We start from the raw sequence: 14893 nt of genomic DNA, 5'->3' as shown, positions 1-14893 counted from the left end.
ACCTGCTCGCGTTTCACCTTCATTTGTTTCCTTTTACCTTCGCGAGTTTCGTTTCACCTGGGAAATTACGCGACTTTCTCTTTATTTTTTGTTTTTGTTTCCGGCATTTTTTTTTTTTAGCTTTTTGGGGGTTTTGTTGATTTAATTCTATCACCGCTTGTTTTTTGTTTTTTTCTTGTTTCTTGTAGTTTTGTTTTTGTTTTTTTTCTTGTTTGGGTTTTGTTTACTTGAATCTGTTACCTCTTATGTTTCTTCTTTTTTGTCTTTTCTCTCTCTCTCTCTCTTACTCCTCTTTTTGTCTGTAATTGTCTGTATCTGTGTTTTTTTTTCTTTATCTCTTTCTCTGTCTCACTTTCTCCCTCTTTCTTTCTCTCATTCTCTCTGTTTCTCTCTGTCATTCAATTATACATTTATAAGCTTGACTGTCTGTTTTTATGTCTACCTGTGTCTGTCTGTGCATAATGTTTCTCTGTTTACCTGTCTGTTTACCTCACTGTATATCTTTATCTATTTATATCTATCTATCTATCTATATCTATCTATTTATCTGTCTCACACACATACGAGGTCACACAAACATAGGCACTGAGAAAGAGATAGATAGATAGATAGATAGATAGATAGATAGATAGATAGAGAGATTAAAAAATAAGAAAATAGAACATCAGAAAAATAGAAAGGAAAGCAATAAGAAGAAAACGAAAACAACCACAAAATAAAAATAGAAAAAATAATAAAAAAATAAAAAATAAATCGAAAAAAAAGAGAGAGAGAGAGAGAGAGAGAGAGAGAGAGAGGTGAGGGGACACAAATACCAACAAACAAACGAACGCCTTCCCCCACGTCTTAAGTCCTTGCGGTTACCCACTCTCGGCTCGGGTATCCCACACTGACGAAATGGTAGTGAAAACAAGTCCCCCCTCCTCTCTCTCCCTCTCTCTCTCTCTCTCTGTTTTTTTCTTTTTTCTATTCGATTTATTGTTTTTTTTCTATTTTTCCTTTGTGGTTTGTTTTCGTTTTCTTCTTTTGCTTTCCTTTCTATTTTTCTGGTGTTTTCTTTTCTTTTTTCTTATTTATTTGTTCTTGTTTTGTTTTATCGCTGTTATTGTTGTTTATTGTTTTTTCTTCATGTGTTTTGTTTGATTGTTATTGTTTTTTTTTCATATTCTTTTTTCTTCCTCTTTCTTGTTCTTCTTTTCATTATTTTCTCATCATCATCATCATCATCATTTTTTTTCCTCAATCACCTTTCTCGTCATTACATTCGTCCTCAACCTCCCTCCTCCTCCTCCTCCTCCTCCTCCTCGTCCGCCTCCAGAAAACACCTGAGCATCTTACCTGCCTCGCCTGACTCACCTGTCTTACTAACGAGGGGTAGGAGGGAGGGGGGAAGGGGGTGAAGGGGGTTGCATGTTAGGGAGGTCTATTTGGGTACATTGGTTGGGGTAGTGGTGGGTAGATGGGGAGGGGGAGGTTGGGGTTTGGGGGTGTGGAGGGGGTGGGGGTTGGAGAGGGTGGGGGTTAAGGGAAGTGGAGAGGAGGTGGAGGAGGAGGAAGTTTGGGGTGTGGGGGGGAGGGAGATTGGGGTGGGGTGTGGAGAGGGAGGGGGTACAAGTTATGGGGAGCGGGAGTGGGGAGTGCTTTGAGGGAATATGGAGGAGATGGCCGGAAGGGGAGGTTGGGGAAAGTTCAGGATGTGGGGGGGAGGGAGGAGGAAGGGGGTGTATATTGAAAGAATAGAGTTACAGAAAGCGATAAAAGATACAGAGATAAACAGACAGATAAACATGGAGATAGACAGATAGATAGACAGACAGAGATAAAGAAAAAAAATAAGAGAGGGAATCAAAGGAGAAAGAGAAAAAAAGACCGATAAGTAGACAGACAGACGGACAAATAAATATATACACAGACAGATAGATAGACTAATATATAGATAGATGTAGATAGACAGACAGATAGATACAGATAGGTATATAAAGACAGGTAAGAGACAGACAGAGAGAGAAAAAAAGATAAAGAACAAACTAAATCAAAGAAAAGTAAATAAATAAATAAAATAAGATAAAAATCGATAAAGAAGTGAAATAAAACACAAAATAAAAATCAGTAAAAAAGTAAATAAATAGATAAATAAATAAATAAATAATAAGATAAAAATAAATAAAGAAATGAAACAAAACACAAAATAAAAACCAGCAAAAACCAAAAAATAAATGGAAGACAAGCAAAAATATATAAAAGGAACCGAAAATCAAATCATATATAACAAATCCCCCAAATCTGTCCCAGGAACCACAAGTCCCTGAAGGCGCCGAACATGATAATCAATTTAGGAGGCAGGTAAAGGTGATCAAATCCTTACGCGCACCGCCAGGTATCGCCTCTCCATCAGGGGGCGAGGGTAAGGGATCGTGCGCTCTCCTATAAATTACCCGGGCCCGCTGGCAACCCTTAACGACGCTAACTAAACTTATTCGTAATGTATGTCTCTTAAGTGAGGGTGGGGTGAGGTGTGAGGGGTGTGTGTGGGGGTGGGTGGGGAGTTTGTGGTGGTATGGTGGTGATGGTGGTGGTGGTAGTAGTAGTTGTAGTAGATGTAGTATAGTTTAGTTTCCTTTCCTTAATTAATTGGTTTCTTAATCCAATTTCCTTTTCGTTTTATTTATTTTTTTTTTTGGTTGTTCCTCATTGGTTACCTTTCCTTACTTTTTCTCTTACTTTTTCCCTTCCTTTCTCTCTACTCTCTTCTGTTTCTTTCTCCTTCTTCCACTTTGTTCTATCCCTTCGATTCTGTTTTCTTTATTATTCTGTTCTCAATTGTTCTGTTTTCTCGCGTCTACCTTTTCGTTCACACAGATAGATAGATAGATAGATAGATAGTTTTTACATGTTTTTCTTTATTTTTTTCGTTTTTTTGTATTTGTATGCTTGAATGTTTCAACATTCGACAATTCAATTTGTCCCATACACAGGCTCTTAGAATAATTTTACCGAAAAGTGTAATTTTGAGCCTCTTTTTTGTGTTGAAGAGAGAGAGAGAGAGAGAGAGAGAGAGAGAGAGAGAGAGAGAGAGAGAGAGAGAGTTTTGTCCTTAGTTATGAAGTGAATTGAGATGAACACGACAAGGAGGAGGAGGAGGAGGAGGAGATATCGCCTAAAAAGACAAAGAAACGTAATCTGTATAAAAAAAATAAACCGCGTATTTTTTTCATTTTGAGTAAAACAACAAAATATTTCTAAAACTTGCTAAGAAAAGGCATCAGTGTAAGGAATTTTGCGTGTGAGAAATTAGCCAAGTATGAAAAATTTTAAAAGGAGGTGAGATCTTTTTTTTAATATATATTTTTAGTCATCAATTTTACCTTACAATCCATCAATCCCTTTTTTTTTATTTTGTTTCCCGTTTTTTTTCATATTTCATCAGTTATTTAATTTTCCAAGTCTAATTTATCTTTTTTTTATTTTATTTATATTTTTTTGATCATTGCTTTCACGTTCAAATCCATATCCGTAATTCAATCTTCCCTGTTTAATTTATCTTTTTTTGCTATTTATTTTTTTATCATTAATTTCACGTTCAAATCCATATCCGTAATTTAATCTTCCCTGTTTAATTAATCTTTTTTTTGCTATTTATTTTTTTATCATTAATTTCACGTTCAAATCCATATCCGTAATTTAATCTTCCCTGTTTAATTTATCTTTTTTCTGCTCTTTATTTTTTATCATTAATTTCACGTTCAAATCAGTTTTTTTTTCTATTTCCTATTCTAACATATTTCTTGTCTTCTCTATAATTTTCTAGACCTTTTTTTTTTCGTTTCAATCCATCTATTTCTTCCATTCCCTTTTTATCATTCTTTTCTATTATTCACCATTTTTTTATCATTGGTTTCATGTTTCAATTATTTTTTCTATTCCAATCTTTTATTCTTTATTTCCTCTCATTTACCTTTCTGCGACCTTAATTTTTCACTATTCAATCCATCTATTTCTTCTATTTCTCTTTCCTATTCTTTTCTCTTTTCCTATATTCACCATTTTCTTACATTTATTTCACACCGCAATCCATCAACTCCGCCTATCCATTGTTATTCTGTTTCTTCTTTCTCCTCTTCTCCACTTCTTCCTCCTCCTCCTTCTCCTCCTCTTTCTCCTCCTCTTCGTATTTTATCCCGTTTCTTCTTTCTCCTCTTCCCCACTCCTCCTTCTCATCCTCGTATTTTATCCCGTCTCCTCTTTCTCCTCTTCTTCCTCCTCCTCTTTCTCCTCCTCCTCGTATTTTATCCCGTCTCCTCTTTCTCCTCCTCTCCTCTTCCTCCTTCTCCTCCTCTTCCTCATTCTTATTTTATCGTCTTTTAAACTGAATTTCCAAGTTTTGCCAAGTCCATTTCGCTTGCTTTATTCCTTTACTTTATTATTCCCCTCATTTGCACACAAGAGGAGCCGGCGCGAGGAGGAGGAGGAGGAGGAGGAGGAGGAGGAGGTGGAGGTGGAGGTGGAGGAGGTGTCGCTATGATGGAGAGGAGGAAAGGCGGAGGAGGAAAGGAAGGGAAGAGAAGGAGATGACAGTATCGGTGTGCTCTAATCATTTAAAGGAAGGAAGGAGGGAAGGAAGAAAGGCAGGAAGGAAGGAAGGAAGAAGAGGAATAGAAGAAAAAAGGGAAGGAATTAGATTAAGTAGGAAGGAAGGAAGGGAAGAAGGAAGGAAGGAAAGAAGGGAGGAAGGAAGAAAGGCAGGAAGGAAGAAGAGGAATAGAAGAAGAAAAGGGGAAGGAATACATTAGATAAGAAAGAAGAGAGAGAATGAAACGAAGGAGGAAAATCAGTGAAAGGAGATGGAAATTAAGAAAAGAAGGAGGAAATTGCAAAAGAATCAAGAAAACAAAGAATGAAGGAAAAGAAGAAAATAAACAAGAATAAAGAGAAAAAAAAGAAGTAAGGAATAAATTGTGTAAAAATGAAGGGACGGAAAAAAGAAAAAAGGAAGGGGAGGAAAATAACGAGGAAGGGAAGGGAAGGGAAGGGAGGAGAGGATAAGGGAATGGATTGGAAGGGAAGGGTGAAGAGAAAGGAAGGGGTACGCAAAAGAAGGGAAGAGAAGGGAAGGGAAAGGAAAGGAAGGAAAGGAAAGGGAAGGGAAGGGAGGATAAGGGAAGGGAGGTTAAGGTAAGGAAAGGAAAGGGGAGGTAATAAGGGAGGAAGGAAGGGAGGAGGTAGGCGTCCTAATATTCTAAAACCCTCCTCCTCCTCCTCCTCCTCCTCCTCCTCTTCCTTAATATGCCAGGTGTGTCCTCTCTCCTGCAGGTGTACTAGCCCCCCCCCCCATCCCCTACCCCCCCCTCCCTTACCCCTCCCTTCCTTCCTACTTCAACCCCTTCCTTTCCCTCCCTTCATCCCTTCGTTACCTTCCTCCCGACTTCCTCCTCTTCCTCCTCCTCCTCCCCCCCCTCCTCTCCCCCCCCCATAATCCCGAACACCTCAATAGTTCTTCCACATATTCTCTACCACTTTTTTTTTCTTCCTCCACTTCATTTCACTTCCTCCTTTGTCTTCCCTACGCTTTTTCCTCTCTTTTCCTCCCTCTTCTATTCCGCATTTTTTCCCTCTTCCCTCTTTAACTTTATTTTCCTTTATTTCATCCTCTATCTTCTTATCCTTCCTTTTTCCCTCTCATTTCTTCTTTCTTTCCTCCAGCTTTTCTTTGCGTTTTTCCTCTTCTTCCTTCTCTTCCTCCATCTCTTCTCTTCCCTCCACTTCCATATCCCTTCACTCCCTCCCTCCCTATCTTTTTCCTCCACCATATTTATCTTCCTCTCTTTCACTGTCTTCTTCTTCTCTTCTTTTTTTTCCTTCCTTACTTTCTTCTCTTTTTCCTATTTATTCCTTTCACAATTTTATTCCTCCCTTCATCTCCCTCAATACAGTGTCCTCCCTTCCTCCTCTTCCCTTTCCATATCCCTATCTTTTTCCTCAACCATCTTTATCTTCCTCTCTTTCGCTGTCTTTTTCTTCCCTCCTCTTTTTTTCCTTCCTTCCTTTCTTCTCTTTTCCTACCCATTCCCTTCTCTCTTTTATCCCTCCCTTCATCTCCCTCAATACTGTGTCCTCCCTTCCTCCTCCTCCCTTTCCTTCATATCTTATCCCCTTTCCTTCCTTCTGTTTTCCTTCCCCTTCCCTTCCCCATTTACCTACTTACCTACCACTACCTGACTTACCCAAATACCTTCCTACCCTCTCTCCTTCCCTTCCTACCCCTTTCCCTCTCCTTACCTTTCTCTCACCTGACGATTTACCTCCCTCTCTTACCTACCGGAAACACAGCATCTTCCCTTTGTATTACTTTCCTCTTACCTTAACCCTCTCTCCTTGCTTTATTTACCTTTATCTACCTATCTATCTATCTATCTATCTTGCGTGTGTCTCTGTTTGTAATTTTAAGTGACGCAGAATAGACCCCGAAAAATGGCAAATCGCATCCCTAGACTTTTAGCAACCACCACCTCCACCACCATCACCACCGCCGCCACCACCACCGCCGCCGCCGCCACCACACAAGCACTCAAGATCATATTAAGATCACCTGGAAGCTAAGTAAAGGTCGAGTAAGTGGGATCAACAATATTACGATAACATGAAGATAAGGCGGAGAGGAGGATGCTGACAGGAGGAAGAGGAGGAAGAAGAAAGGAAGAGGAGGAAGGAAGAGAAGGAAGTGGAGGAGGAGTAAGGAAGAGGAAGGATTAGGAGGAGGGAAGAGTCGGAAGAAAGAGAAGGAAGAAGGAAGTACTAGAGGGGAATAGGGAGAAAGAAAATGAAAGAAGAACGGGAGGAGGAGGAAAATTAGGAAAAAGAGAAGAGGAGGAAGGAAAATATGGAAAACAGAAGAGATAAAAAGAGGAGAAAAGAGGAAAGAGAAAGATAATAGAGGAAAACGACAAGAGGAGGAAGGAAAATAAGGAACACAGAAAAGATAAAAAAAGAGGAGAAAAGAGGAAAGAGGAAGAAACAGAGGAGAAAAACAAGAGGAGGAAGGAAAACACGGAAGACAGAAAAGCTAAAAAAGAGGAGAAAAGAGGAAAGAGGAAGAAAAAAAAGAGGAAAACGACAAGAGGAGGAAGGAAAATATGGAAAACAGAAGAGATAAAAAGAGGAGAAAAGAGGAAAGAGAAAGATAAAAGAGGAAAACGACAAGAGGAGGAAGGAAAATATGGAACACAGAAAAGATAAAAAGAGGAGAAAAGAGGAAAGAGGAAGAAAAAAGAGGAGAAAAACAAGAGGAGGAAGGAAAACATGGAAGACAGAAACGGTAAAAAAGAGGAGAAAAGAGGAAAGAGGAAGAAAAAAGAGGAGGAAAACAAGAGGAGGAAGGAAAATATGGAAAACAGAAGAGATAAAAAAAGGAGAAAAGAGGAAAGAGGAAGAAAAAAGAGGAAAACGACAAGAGGAGGAAAGAAAACATGGAAGACAGAAGAGATAAAAAAGAGGAGAAAAGAGGAAAGAGGAAGAAAAAAGAGGAGAAAAACAAGAGGAGGAAGGAAAACATGGAAGACAGAAACGGTAAAAAAAGAGGAGAAAAGAGGAAAGAGGAAGAAAAAAGTGGAGAAAAAAGGAAAAAGGAAAGAAGAGGAAAACGACAAGAGGGAAGGAAAATATGAAACACAGAAAAGCTAAAAAAGAGAAGAAAAGAGGAAAGAGGAAGAAAAAAAAGAGGAGGATCATATTATTAATCTGGATAAAGAGGAAACGAGAGAGAACCATCGGACAAAATTTAAAGAGGGATAATTTTGAAGGATAAAGCAAAAATGACGAAGCTGGATAAAGACGAATTGGGATAAAGATGGATAGAGACAAATGCGATAAATGAGAAGAAGAAGAGAAAAAAAAAAAGAGTTCAAGCCATAGATTTCCCGGTCACTATCTTTTTTTTTTTTTTTGGGCAAGTCACGCTGCCCACGACAAATGGTGATGACTTTAACGCTCATCACCACCGCGTCATCACCACCACCACCACCACCGCCGCCGCCGCTGTTTGTTTAGGAGATCAGCAGCCTATCACCACCACCATCACCACCGCCGCTTAACACCAATCTGTCAACACCAATTCATCACCCGTCACCACCACCACCACCACCACCGTCACCATCGCATGCGTATCATCACCATCATCATCACCTCATTCATCACCGCTTTTGTTTATGAGTGAGTTAGCTGTTTCATCACCACCATCACCATCACCGTCATCACCACCTACAGTATCACCACCACCACCACTACCGTCATCACCACAGCTTGTTTCATCACCACCACCACCACCACCACTATCATCATCACCACCACCACCATCATCACCACCTCCAGTATCATCACCACCACCACCATCACCTTCATCACCACCACCACGATAGACAATTCGGTGCTTAAGCGTGTCACCACCAATTTCTCATCACCACAATATTTCATCACCACCGAGAGAGAGAGAGAGAGAGAGAACCGCCACAATCATCACTATCATCATCATCATCATCATCACCGCTTTCCGCTCACATGTCGGTTAAAAAATACGTACATGAACTGAATTCCCGCACACACACACACACACACACACACACACACACACACACTGACCATACGCACACACGCGGAAAACATACACGGCGTTTGACATACGAACATGACGCAAATACGCACACAAAATTTAGCGTACACACATACCTCGCTACTCACACGTACACACACAGCTTAAAATACCGTACATGAGGGCTTAAAAAGTGTACATGGGACACCGAAAAACGGACATGAAATAAGAAACCGTACACATACACACACGCACATGAAATAGGTATGCACGAGTTAGTTAAAAAAAAAACCGCACACAGCAAAATACACACATAAACGTACACAGGGAGAATTTAAAGGTATACACAGGGAGGATAAGATGCACACACACACACACACACACACACACATGTAGGTATATAATCTGCGTGTCCTAAGTGTTGCAAATGACGGCGTGGAATTCTTTTGCTTTTGTGTTGCATTTTAAAGTCTTGGTGTTTGGGCTGTTTGTTTTGTTTTGTTTCTGTTTTTCTTTTGTGTTTTCTTTTCCGTATCTTTTGTTTGTCTTGTTTGTGTGTTTTTTGTATTTTGTTTTTCGCTGGGATTATTTCTGTCTGTTTTTTTTTCTGTGTTTTTCTTAGCGTTTTTTTTCTGTATATTTTTCTTTTTTTGATTCTTGTTTTTCCCGTGTGATTTTCTTTGTTTTGTTTTTATTGGGGTACTTTATTCATTCTTCATTTGCGTCAAGTTTTATTTTTCATCAATTTATCTTTTCCTCTCTATTTTCGTTTCTCCCTTTTATTGTTTTCATTATCTCTCCTCTCCCTTTTCCTACTTTTTTCCTTGTTTTTTTATTGTTTTCATCATCTCTTCTCTCCGTTTTCCTACCTTTTTCCTTGTTTTTTTATTGTTTTCATCATCTCTTTTCTCCCTTTTCCTACTTCTTTCCTTGTTTTTTCTATTGTTTTCATTATCTCTCCTCTCCGTTTTCATACCTTTTTCCTTGTTTTTCTATTGTTATCATCATCTCTTCTCTCCCTTTTCCTACTTATTTCCTTTTTTTTTATTCTGTATTTCATTGCTTCTTTCATTCCTTTCTTTCCTCCTTTTCTCTTTCCCTGCATTTTTACTTATTCTTCCTATTTAATCATTTTCGCTTTTTCTCCTTTCATTTGCTGTATTTTGTATTTTTCTATCATTTATTTTTTTCTGTTCCCACTTCCCTCCTTCATTATTTACTTTTGTTTTTTTTCATTCGTTGCTTTTATTCTATTTTATTTCCATATGTATCACACTTCTTTCATTTCTTATTCGCTTTCATAATTATTTTCACCTCAGTTGTCTCTCCATTTCCTTTTCTTTCTTGTAATTGTGTTTCTCTTTTCGCTCCTTTCTCATTTTTCTTTCCATCTCTATTCTACAAATTTATCTCCATTTCTTCTTTACTCCATTGCTTCTCTACTTGCGATTATATTTATCTTTTATCGCTTCTTTCTCATATATCTTTCTATCTCTATTCTACAAACTTATCTTAATTTCTTCTTTACTGATTTTCTTCATCTCTTTTCCTCTTTATTCTTGGTTTTCTGTCACTAATTATCCATCTCCGCTTCTCTTTTCTATTATTTTCTTTTGTTTTTCCTTTATTCTTTTTCTTCTCTTCCTCGCTTATTCTCTTTTTTTTTATTTAAACATAATATTTCTACAAAAGGAGGCTCAAAATTACACTCTTTTGGTATAACTAATGACGTAATACTCTCTCTCTCTCTCTCTCTCTCTCTCTCTCTCTCTCTCTCTCTCTCTCTCTCTCTCTCTCTCTCTCTCTCTCTCTCTCTCTCTCTCTCTTATCTTTCTTTCTTTCGCCCACTTCCTTATTGGGTGATTTATTATTATGTGTGTATTTCTTTCCTCCGTTTTCCTTCCCTTCTGTTTGTCTCTTTTGTCCCCGTTTACGCGCTATCTCACACGCTGTCTTGCTCTCTCTCTCTCTCTCTCTCTCTCTCTCTCACACGCTGTTAGTTTTTCATTTTTTCCCTTTTTTTCTCTATTTCCAGTCTTCTTTTTTTTTCGTTGTTTTCTTCTTATTCCTCTTTTTCTTCTTTATTGCTTTTTCACACGTTTTCCTCTTCTCCTTTTTTGCTTTTATTTATTTTGTTTATTTTTTTCACTTGTCTTTATTCTTCCTTCTTTTTCTTTCTTTCTTCCTCTGTTCTGTTTCTTTCGTTTATTCCTATTTTCTTTTACCTCCTATTTTCTTTACTTATTCTTCCTTATTCTTGTTTCTTACTTTACTTACTCTTTTACTCTCCCTTCCTTCTTTATGTATTTTTTTCCTTTTTTTACAATATATTAATTTTTCGCCTCTATTATTTCTTCCTCTTTTTCTGTTTCTTTTCATCAATATTTTTTACTTATTCTTCCTTTTAAATCCATTTCAGATTTCCTCCTTTTTTTTATTTGCTATAATTTGTAACTATTTTATTTTGCATTTCACTTTTTTTTTTTTTTGCATCGTTTTTCGTATATTTTTATCTTCTTTAATATCTTTTTCTTCATGTCTTTTCTTCTTCAGTATTTCTTTATCATTACTGTTGTTTTCTTTATTGTTTTTTTTACTTTTCATACGGCGGAAATTTTACGGAAAAGATAACATTGAAAAAATTTTGCGGATTTTCTTTTTTTATATATTTTTTGGCGGTTTACGAGATTTTTATTATTATTATTATTATTATTATTATTATTATTATTATTATTATTATTATTATTATTATTATTATTATTATTATTATATCATCATCATCATTTTATGTCATTGCGTCGTGTTTTTATGTAATTTTTCAAAGAGAGAGAGAGACCTCCACCGCCAATAAAGATAAGCTAACTTTTCTCACCTCCTCCCGAACACACACACAACACACACACACACACACACACACACACACACACACACATTAGACCTTATTCTCACTTTATATACACTTATTTTCTCACTCCTCCTCCTCTTCCTCTTCCTCCTCCTCCTCCTCCTCCTCCTCCTCCTCCTCCTCCTCTTCCTCCTCCTCTCTTTGGGATAATATTTGTAAGGGCGCTGTCTCATTATTTTTTGGACCTGTTGCCGCTTTGAAAGAGAGAGAGAGAGAGAGAGAGAGAGAGAGAGAGAGAGAGAGAGAGAGAGAGAGATTATATAGCCATGGTGACGTTTTGAATTTTTTGTTATTTATTCATTTATTCATTTACTTATTCGTGTATTCGCATGTGTGTTAGTTTGTGCGTTTATGTTTTTATTGAACGCGTAAGTGAGGCCGAAAATTGTATCTATACCAAAATTGATCCTATATTTTTTTTTTCTCTCAATGTCGCTCAAAAAATACAAATGTCATCTGCCGTGTAACATTTTCGGGTAATATTATTTTACGCTGACATTTATTTCATTCTTTTTTTTCCTTATTTTATTTCATTCTTTCTTTCTTATAACTCCTTTTTTTTCTTTATTATTTCAAGGTAATTTTTCCTAACTCCTTTTTTTCCTTATATTATTTCAAGCTTAATTTTCTCTAACTCCTTTTTTTCCTTATATTATTTCAAGCTTAATTTTCTCTAACTCCTTTTTTTCCTTATATTATTTCAAGCTTAATTTTCTCTAACTCCTTTTTTTCCTTATATTATTTCAAGCTTACTTTTTCTCTAACTCCTTTTTTTCCTTATTTTATTTCATTCTTACTTTCTTATAACTCCTTTTTTTCTTTATTATTTCAAGCTTACTTTTTCTCTAACTCCTTTTTTTCCTTATATTATTTCAAGCTTACTTTTTCCTAACTCCTTTTTTTCCTTATATTATTTCAAGCTTACTTTTTCCTAACTCCTTTTTTTCCTTATATTATTTCAAGCTAATTTTTTCTAACTCCTTTTTTTCATTATTTTACTTCATGGTTATTTTTTTCTAACTCCTTTTTTTCATTATCTTATTTCATGCTTAATTTTTTCTATCTCCTTTTTTTTCCTTATATTAATTCAAGCTTAATTTTTCCTAACTCCTTTTTTTCCTTATATTATTTCAAGCTTAATTTTTCCTAACTCCTTTTTTTCCTTATATTATTTCAAGCTTACTTTTTCCTAACTCTTTATGCTTACTTTTCCTAACTCCTTTTCTGCCTACTTTTCTTCAACTTCCTTTTTCATTGGATTATTTTGTTCTGTGTCTTTTGTGGTTTTGCGTCGATAAAGTTTCAGGTTTCAAGATTCAGATTGACGTTTGGGTTTCTAAAGTGAACGTTTCTTTATTTTTTTTCATTCCTTTTTTTTATCGCTTGCGTTTAAAGGGAAGGTTAAGATTAGGTTCGAGATTAGAAAGATATCTGGATTTTTTTCTTTTTCTTATTTTTTTCCTTTTTTTCAAGCGTCTCTTTCAATCACACACACACACACACACACACACACATACACACACACAAAATCTACGCGCTCTACACTATTCTATTGCCCATTATTAAAGAACCCATTTTAATATATATTTTTGTAACTCTTAAAAAAAATTGGTGTGATATATTTTTACCCCATTAACAAAACAACAATAACAAAAACAACAAACAGAGCTTAACCCAGTCATCTCACGCTTTCCAAACACACACACACACACACACACACACACACACACACACACACACACACACACACACAACTACATCAAAATTCCCAGCCCTACCCGTGACCACATTTTCTTATATAAATTTGACATAAGGTTCATTTTTGCCTTAGAATATTGGGAAGACTCACCTTTATAAGACTGGGAACGTGATATTCTTGATGTTCCAGTGATGGGAGAGAGAGAGGGAGGGGGAGGCTGGGAGAGGAGGGAGTAAGAGGGAGAGGGAGTCTTCCGTCGAATCCTTCCTTCCTTCTCTGTCTCCAATATTTCGTGTTTTTTTTTCTTTTTCCTTTCTCCCTCTTCTTTTTTTTTTCGTTATTTTCGTTCTTCAGAAATCTTATTGTTGTTGTTGTTATTTGTGTTTTTTTCTGTTTTGTTTTCTTTCTCCCTCTTCGTTCTGTTTTGTTGTTTTCTTTCTTTCTGGCGGTGTTTGTTTTTTCCTGTTTTATGTGTGTCTGTTTGTGTTTTTAATTTTCTTTCCTTCGTTTGTTTTTATTTTTTCGCTTCACTCGCGTGTTTTGTTATTTCGCATCAGTCGTGTTTTTGTTTTTGTTTATTTTTCTTGTTTATTTCTTGCTTACTCTCGACTGTCAACACAAACAAACGTCTTATTAATTCCTTCTACGGCGTTTTCCTCATTCTTCTTCCTCCTTTTCCACCGTTTCTTCCTCCTTTTTATCACTTTTCTTCTTCTTACTGTTTCCTTCCTTTTTCTTCCTTTCCTTGTTCCTCACGTTTTCACAGATTTAGGGAAGAGGTGGAGGGAAGGGAGGGAGGGGGAGGGAAGGAGGTAACTCTGCTCCCTTACCTTCCTTTACGTAGGGGAGGATAAGGTAAGGTAAGGCAAGGTAATGGATTTTGTATGGGACAGGTAAGTCAAGGTAAGGTAAGGTAACGGGTGACAGGTAATCTCAGGTCAGGTGTTGCGAGCAGGTACAGTCACCACCACTAACATCACCACCACTAACACACATCACCACTATCACCACCACCACCACCGCCACCACCACCACCGCTAGCTGTGTCAACGTCTATCATCACCACCACCATCACCACCACCACTAGCACAACCCCAGCGTACTCGAAGTGCTGTGTCCGTCCCCTGCCGCCTCGATCACTGGCAGGGGGTTGACGTGGGGATGTAGGGGAGGAAGGGGAAGCTTGAAGGGGATTGGGTGGGGCAGGAGCTGAGCGACGCGTGTCCTTCCCCTTCGATGTCTCGCCACTGACTGACGGTAAGGTAGGATGAATGAGAATGGTCCCCGGAGTTACCTTGCCAGACGCCGCCAAGGAGAGTTTATCGCCCTTTTTTCATCCTTATTTCACGTTTTTTTGGCCCCCCTGAACGAATTTAAGGGGTTCGAAGGGGGGTCTGTCAAAGGGGGGGTGAGGTAAGGGGGTTCGATCCTTTTAAATGGGGTTAGGAGGGGAAATAAGGAGTTTGAGGGAGGGTTAGCTTGCTTTAACCACCCACCTTGTATACCTGCCTCCTCCTCCTCCTCCTCCTCCTCCTCCTCCTCCTCCTCTCAGCGTGACATCTCCTCCCCACATTTTTCTGACTTCTCGCCAGTGTTGATCATTTAAGTGCGGGCTTTTTATTCTCTCTCTCTCTCTCTCTCTCTCTCTCTCTCTCTCTCTCTCTCTCTCTCTCTCTCTCTCTCTCGTCTCCTCCTTTTAACTCATCTC

The 14893-nt window shown here is 37.7% G+C and overlaps 1 protein-coding gene across 2 annotated transcripts in view; it reads right to left on the bottom strand.

Moving 5' to 3' along the window:
* LOC126981854 (extracellular serine/threonine protein kinase four-jointed-like) overlaps positions 1–14449 on the bottom strand; it is a 37425-nt gene extending 22976 nt beyond the window's left edge. Inside the window, exons 1-2 of one of the 2 annotated variants that reach the window (XM_050833448.1) lie at positions 14289–14449; positions 13336–13794 (exon numbers count right to left, since the gene is read on the bottom strand). The gene's annotated coding sequence lies outside the window, so the exon portion shown is untranslated. Of the gene's footprint in view, positions 1–13335; positions 14020–14288 lie in introns of both variants that reach the window. The other variant, XM_050833447.1, reaches the window with a different exon arrangement.
* Positions 14450–14893: the final 444 nt, after the last annotated feature.

This window comes from Eriocheir sinensis, chromosome 49 (genome assembly GCF_024679095.1).
Source record: "Eriocheir sinensis breed Jianghai 21 chromosome 49, ASM2467909v1, whole genome shotgun sequence".
Lineage (NCBI taxonomy): Eukaryota > Metazoa > Arthropoda > Malacostraca > Decapoda > Varunidae > Eriocheir > Eriocheir sinensis.
Note: the sequence above shows the minus strand (reverse complement) of the source record. Positions and strands in the feature narration are given on the sequence as shown.